Source organism: Lolium perenne, chromosome 2 (assembly GCF_019359855.2).
Source record: "Lolium perenne isolate Kyuss_39 chromosome 2, Kyuss_2.0, whole genome shotgun sequence".
Taxonomy (NCBI): Eukaryota; Viridiplantae; Streptophyta; class Magnoliopsida; order Poales; family Poaceae; genus Lolium; species Lolium perenne.
The window spans coordinates 189,190,130-189,197,629 of record NC_067245.2 but is presented as its reverse complement, the minus strand read 5'-3'; positions in this window follow the sequence as shown (position 1 = coordinate 189,197,629).

The window sequence follows — 7,500 nt, the reverse complement described above, 5'->3', positions numbered from 1 at the left end:
GCATGATCCAGGAGATCATGAGCCACCAGTACTCGCCGTCAGGACCAGCTCTCGGGACGCACCAAGGAGAGTTGCCACTCCAGTCCCGTCCACCGCTGCCATATGCATTGGCAGCACCAACTGAAGTGCCGGCTACACCGGCATTCGTCGTCTACAAGATTGGTGGCGATCCTAGCGACTACCAGTTCTTGACGGAGGCGCCTAAGGAGATCCCTCAAGGATACTCGTGCACGTATGTGCCAGATTGTGGCAACTGGGCACTCTCAAACCAGGCCACAACATCAGGGACTCCGGCGCAGACAGGGGGAACGTCAGCAACAGAGCTTGAGAAGCAGACGTGGCTAACTAAGTATGCCACCCCGACGAAACTCCAGAGCCCAGCTCTTGCAGTTGGCTCAGAGCTGGAAAAGCAAACATGGCTGGCTAAGTACGCCACCCCGGCGAATCTTCAGAGTGCATCTACTGCAGCCAGCACGGCGGATCAGATCAGTACAATACTGAGAGACCAGTTCGGCATTATGCCGAAAAGGAGGGCAATTGGCTATTCCAAGCCGTACCCCGACGAGTACGAGATGATCCCGCTGCCACCTAAATATCGGCTCCCTGACTTCTCCAAATTCAGTGGATCAGATGGCTCCAGCTCCATCGAGCACATCGGCCGATATTTGGCGCAACTAGGACCGGCTTCAGTGTCGGATCAGCTACGTGTGAGGCTCTTTTCACAGTCCCTCACAGGATCGGCTTTTGGATGGTACACCTCTTTGCCAGCAAACTCCATCCAGTCTTGGAAGCAATTGGAAGAACAGTTCCATATGCAATATCATTCAGAAGCTTCCGAGTCTAGCATTGCCGATCTAGCACAACTACGTCAGAAGCGCGGAGAAACGGTGACGGAGTACATCCAGCGCTTCAGGAATCTTAGGAACCGATGTTATTCGGTTCGTATAACTGAAAAGGAAGCAGTCGAATTGGCAGTAGCTGGCCTTGCAACACAGCTCAAGGACATGGCCTCCCAAGCAGATTATCCCTCGCTGGCGCACATGGTTCAGAAACTATCAGCATATGAATAGCGCCACCCAGACCTGTACCAAGACAAGTTCAAGCGTGCAGTAGTCATGGTCGATACAGAGGAAGTTGAAGCGCCTGCGGGAGACCAAGATATAGCAGTGGCTGAGTGGACTCGGGGAGGAACCCCCGTGTCCTGCAAATGGGTAAAGCCACCCGGGCCGCCCAGGGGATTTGATTTTGACGTGACCAAGACTGAACAAATCTTCGACCTCCTGCTCAAGGAGAAACAGTTGACGATTCCTGAAGGTCTCAAGTTCCCTACGGCGCAAGAGCTAAACGGAAAGCCATACTGCAAGTTCCACAACTCGCTTTCCCATGCCACCAACGACTGCAGGGTGTGGCGTCAGCACATCCAAGCGGCGATAGAGAAGGGGCGTTTAATTTTCAACCAGTACGCCATGAAGGTAGACACCCAGCCCTTCCCCGCCGTTAACATGGTAGAAGTCATCTACCCCGAGGGCTGCCAGCAAGGTCCCACGTTCAGCATCAACATGGTAGGAACTGGGAACCACTCTGGCAAAGATGGAGATGAGGGCAGCTGCTCTCATAGCAAGGATACAGAGGAAGCCGCTCCACGCGATCGGCTCCATCATGATGGCAAGCGCTACGTCACAGAGGGAGAAGTGAAGAACATAAGATATCAACGACCTCTCTCTGATCACCTCCTCAACAAATATGTGAGTCAGTATGACCAACGCCAACGGTCCAACTATGATGATGAAGGAGATCGTCTGGCTAGAGAAGCCAGAAGACATCGTCGGCAGGATCGCGATGAGGAGGAGCACGAGCGCTGTGCCACGAACACATCAAGGGAGCAAGATAATAACGCCAGACACTGGGACTGCCCTTTCTTCAGACACTGCTGGGATTCAGGAATGAGCCGATTGCCCACAATCGGCAATTGCCCAGAATGCAACAAGAAGAAGAAGGAGGCAGCCAACGTGTCTGTGTTTGAGCGCTTGGGGCCTCTCCCACCACCAAGCAAACGTGCTGAGTCACTTCGTTGGGCAGATCTTGAGGATTCCGAAGACGAAGGACTAGAAGAAGAAGAAGACAGGTGCCACCGTCCAAGGTGGTGCCCTGACGGACTCAGCCGTTCACAGAAACGCAGGGTTCAGCGATTGCGTGGCCTGGAGGAAGCCGAAAGGTTATACCTGCATACGCTAAGGAAGGCACGGCCTGATCTGGCTGCAAAGGTTCAGCGAGCCCTGGACGGAGAGGGTCGTCCACGGAGAATGGAGTGGCGTCCCAAGCAAAGGAGAGCCGATGATGAATCATCGGCTGGCACGAACATGGTGTTCATCCTCCCTTCAGAGTTCAGTGCTCCAGGGTTAGAGGAGACGTCCGTGGCACAACTTGACTGCGGCCCACGGCCGGTTATCTTTGAGAAGCCACGAGATAAGAGCTACAGGCATCTGAAGGCCTTATACTTACGAGGATATATCGATGGGAGGCCTGTAAACAAGATGCTGGTGGACACCGGAGCGGCAGTTAACATCATGCCGTACTCTATGCTACGTCGGCTAGGACGCTCTAGCTCGGATCTAATCAAGACCAACGTAACATTGAGTGATTTCAACGGCCAAGCGTCTGAGGCACAAGGAGTTCTGAACGTGGATCTGACCGTGGGGAGGAAAACTATCCCTACAACGTTCTTCATCGTCGATAGCACGAGCAGTTATGCTGTGCTGCTGGGAAGAGATTGGATCCACGCCAACTGCTGTATTCCCTCCACGATGCACCAATGCATAATACAGTGGGATGGAGATGAGGTAGAGGTCGTCCAAGCTGACGACTCAGCCGAAGTTTCAACGGCTGGCATGAACGCATGGGAAGCAGCAGGCCAAGAACCACTCTCAGGCATTAACTTGGACGATTGCGAGCGTATCGATGTGACAAAGGGAAGGGTTAAGCTGGTTTTATCCACTGGCCTGACCATGTAGTCAAAACAGAGCGACGTGCAACTTGGCGAGGCTGATCCTTGTGATCGGCCCCAAAGGTCTATGAAGGGGCATTACGGAACCTTCAGTCAGCGCTCCAATCATTCTGGAGGCCGATCCCAGCAATCGGCCAAAATTATCCTCACCATATGTCCTGCTTGTGTTCACCCTCGACCCTATCAAGAGCCGACGTGCGAATTACAGAGCCGATATCTGCCATTCTGTAACAGATTCGGCTCGGGGGGCACCTAAATAGGGGAACAGATACAGAGGTACATGTGAGCAATGAAATATTGGGTGCCGATAGGAGAAAATCGGCCAGTAAAAAAAAAAAATTTTTTTACAGCCGATGCAAGGGCATCGACTTTAGAATTGGGTAACAGCCGATGCTCAATCATCGACTCTAGTGGAATTATGCAATGTTTATCTAGTATCCACCAAATCCAGGCCAACGGTGGTGCCTTCTGTTGCGTCGAGGGAATTTCTTCAGCGGCCTCGAGCCGATCCAGGTCCCTGAACCTTTTGTCGAGAGTTTCCAATCTCTGGGGGCTAGTTCAGCTGAAACAGAAGATTGTCGGCTATCTGAGGGAGAAAAAGGATCGTTTCTGGCGCATTCTCTCTGACATTCTCGCCTCAAGTAAGGCTCGGGGGGCAGCAGTCTCGAGCAAGGCTCGGGGGGCAGCAGGCCTGATGGATGCTCTGTTTTACTCTGTTTAAAGAGCCGATGGAGATACCATCGGCTGATCCTTCATTACAACCTTCTTCATAATGATGAGTACTGAAGAGCTTTGTATTTGGTTGGAAAAGTTCAAAAGTTTTCCTGAAGATTCTGTACTTTCCACCAGATGTAGAAAATCATCAGTTGAAGAAGGGGAAGGTGGATTTCAGAGAATCGATGTGGTGCTAGCGGCTCAATTCGCATTGGCAAAAGGGACAAATCGGCAAGGGTCAGTAGAAGAGGGAATCGGCTAAATTAAACTGAGGAGAAATCGGCAAAATCAAATTGGGGAAGAGATTTTCATTGATAGGCGAGATTTCTTACATGAAGAGCTGATTACTCTCAAAAGGAAACACCAGGGGATACATTGCCCCATCTACTACTACTGGCCCTATTCTAGAGGTCCTATCTATGGGCCATTACTGCCCTCGTCGTCGCCGTCGTCGCCGCTATCGGCGCTGCTCCCGGCGGGCTCGTCGTCGCTCCAATGGCCGCCGACCGGGCCCTCGTTGTCTTCATCTTCTTCGTCAGCGTCGTCCTCGTCGCTGTCGAAGTCACTAAGATTGCCCGGCCAAGGGCAGAACCGCTTGGCCGGCGGCTCGTCGGAGGAGCTCTCGTCGTCGTCCTCCTCCTCCTCTTCCTGCCCCTCCTCCTCCTCGGAAGAGGTGAAGTCGCAGGAGAAGCTGTCATCGGCGCTCTCCTCCTCCGTTTCCCCAACGGCGAGGAAGCGGAGGTCGCTCTCCCCGTCGGTCAGAGACTTGTCATCCTCTGACCAGATGGAGAAGTCGTGGCTAGACTCCTCCCCGGCCGCAATGGCGCGGCGGGTGTTGGCCGCATGGTCTTCCGCCGGGTTGTACTCCGGCGTCGGCTCGCGGGACGTAGAGGACTGGCTGGCAAGATCCGATGAGGCAGAGGAGGAGGAAGACATGGTGGCGTAGGAGGGCTCTTGGAGTGCTAATGCGAAGGGGATGCAGAGGAGAACTGTTCATGGCGGTTAAATAAAAGGAGATATAGTGGAAATTCAATGCCACAGCAGTTTCCGAGGAAGTGGTGCCACGCGGAGAAGTTGAGAAGGCAAGGCATCATGATACTGCAACGGTTCTGCCACGACATGACCCAACGAAGGAAAACAGAGTGATTTTGGAATTACCAATTCCAAAACCAGGGGGGCATGTGTTATCACCAGAATTTGACCGAGCCAGAGGTGGGCCACGATTGAGAAAGACTTGAAGATATACATGGAAGGAAAAACAAGAATTGGCCTTATGCACGAAATTGGGCTGAATTGCCCATTGTATCTGTAGTATAGTAGATCGTATCTTTAGATTAAAAGTTAGAGTTTTACTCGTGCACGGTTAGGTGCACGTCCGAATTAGAAAGTCCCCTGGACTATAAATATGTATCTAGGGTTTATGGAATAAACAACAACACAACGTTCACCCCAAAAACAAACCAATCTCGGCGCATCGCCAACTCCTTCGTCTCGAGGGTTTCAATCAGGTAAGCGACATGCTGCCTAGATCGCATCTTGCGATCTAGGCAGCACAAGCCCCACGTTGTTCAAGCGTTGCGCGTACTGAAGCGTCTTTGATGGCGCGCAACGTAGTTATCATAGATGTGTTAGGGTTAGCATTGTTCTTCGTATAAACATGCTTACGTAGTGCAACCCTTGCATGTCTAGCCGTCCTCACGTCTATCTCAGATGTGGGGGCGGCACCCTGCTTGTTCATCATCTAGTAGATCTGATCCGTTACGATTGCTCCTTGTTATGCAAGGATTAGTTTAATATCTGCAATAGTTAGGCCTTACAAAGGGGGGGAGGATCCAGTGGCACGTAGGGTGGAGTTCGCAAGTCCTAAACAGGATGTTCCGCGGATCAACATCATTGTTGGTTCTTTGGCCTTGTTTAGGATCGGCTTATGAGCACCGTGCGTGGCCGCGAGGCCCAACCTGGAGTAGGATGATCCGATTATGCGGTGAAAACCCTAAATCGTCGTAGATCTCATTAGCTATATCTTGATCAAGCAGGATCACCAAGTATTCGTGCACCCCGCACGGATCATGGGTGGATCGGCTCTTTTGAGCCGATTCACAGGATAACCTGAGAGCCGATCGAGGCTCGTATTTAATGTTTACGTGTATGCCATGCAGGAACTAAGCGAGGCATCCCCATCACCTTCCTGACCAGGTATAGGTCAGGTGGCACGCCCTTGCACTTCGCATCGCCGCGTGTGACCAGAAGAGCATTGCGGGCCGTCGCTCGGAGGGGTCTCAGCCAGCCGCAGCTCTAGGCTCTTCCCGGCTCTACGGTGTTGACAAGCCGCTGCCCGCCGGTGGGTTTTGGCGATCAACAGGGATTGCTCTGTGTAGGCGTCCTGAGTGTCCACAGCGCGCGGGTGTCACCGCAGCAACGGTAACGTTGCACGGCGACGTTCTCTTAAGGCAACGGCATCCGTTGATTGAGGATCGGCGCAGAATGTTACGTATCCTACCACTAACTGTGGAGAGGTAGAGGCAACACCTGTTCACGGTTGTTCTCAAATTCGGAGCGCACTCATGTCACCGCGGTGGCGCGGCAACGTTAAACGGGACGTTCTCTGAAGGCAACGGCGCTCGTTCCCCGCCAATAGACGGGGAACGTGCGCTTTCTCTGTTCGGGACATGCGCTCGCGTAGCCAACATCGGTCAAGCCTCCCGAGCCTCCCACCACGCGTAAGCACGGTGGGATTGCTCTGTGTAGGCGTCCTGAGTGTCCACAGCGCGCGGGTGTCACCGCAGCAACGGTAACGTTGCACGGCGACGTTCTCTTAAGGCAACGGCATCCGTTGATTGAGGATCGGCGCAGAATGTTACGTATCCTACCACTAACTGTGGAGAGGTAGAGGCAACACCTGTTCACGGTTGTTCTCAAATTCGGAGCGCACTCATGTCACCACGGTGGCGCGGCAATGTTAAACGGGACGTTCTCTGAAGGCAACGGCGCTTGTTCCCCACCAATAGACGGGGAACGTGCGCTTTCTCTGTTCGGGACAGTCACGCGGCAACGATAAACATCACCGCGGGACACGTCACGCGGCAACGACGAACGTCGCCACGTGACTGTCACGCGGCAACGACGAACGTCGCCACGTGACTGTCACGCGGCAACGACGAACGTCGCCACGTGACTGTCACGCGGCAACGACGAACGTCGCCACGTGACAAGTCACACGGCAACGTAAACGTCGCCGCGTGACACGCCACGCGGCAACGTATAGTTGCTGCGTGACGGGCGTAGAAAAGTTGTGGGACGAACCCACAACTTGACAGGGAGGGATGCCAGCCCCCCCAATATACCTGGGGAACTTAGCCCCCCCAATATACCTGGGGAACTTAGCCCCCCCTGGGAGCCCTGCCCGTCAGCTTGTGAAGGAGCCCTACACTGTTGCCGCGGCAGAGAAAATGGCCATTTCTCTGCCGCGGCAGAGATTTTCTGCCAGGCTTAGCCGATTCCGTTGTATTGGCTGCGGCGCCATGGTTTTCACCGTTACCCGACCGACGCGCGCCATCCGACTGTATGCTCGGCGTCGTTGGACGTTTTCCGACGCCGGCCCGACTTGGCCGTTTTTAGCCGATTCCGTCGTATTGGCTGCGGCGCCATGGTTTTCACTGTATCCCGACCAGCGCACGCCCACCCGACTGTACGCTCGGCGTCGTTGGACGTTTTCCGACGCCGGCCCGACTTAGCCGTTTTTAGCCGATTCCGTCGTATTGGCTGCGGCGCCATGGTTTTCA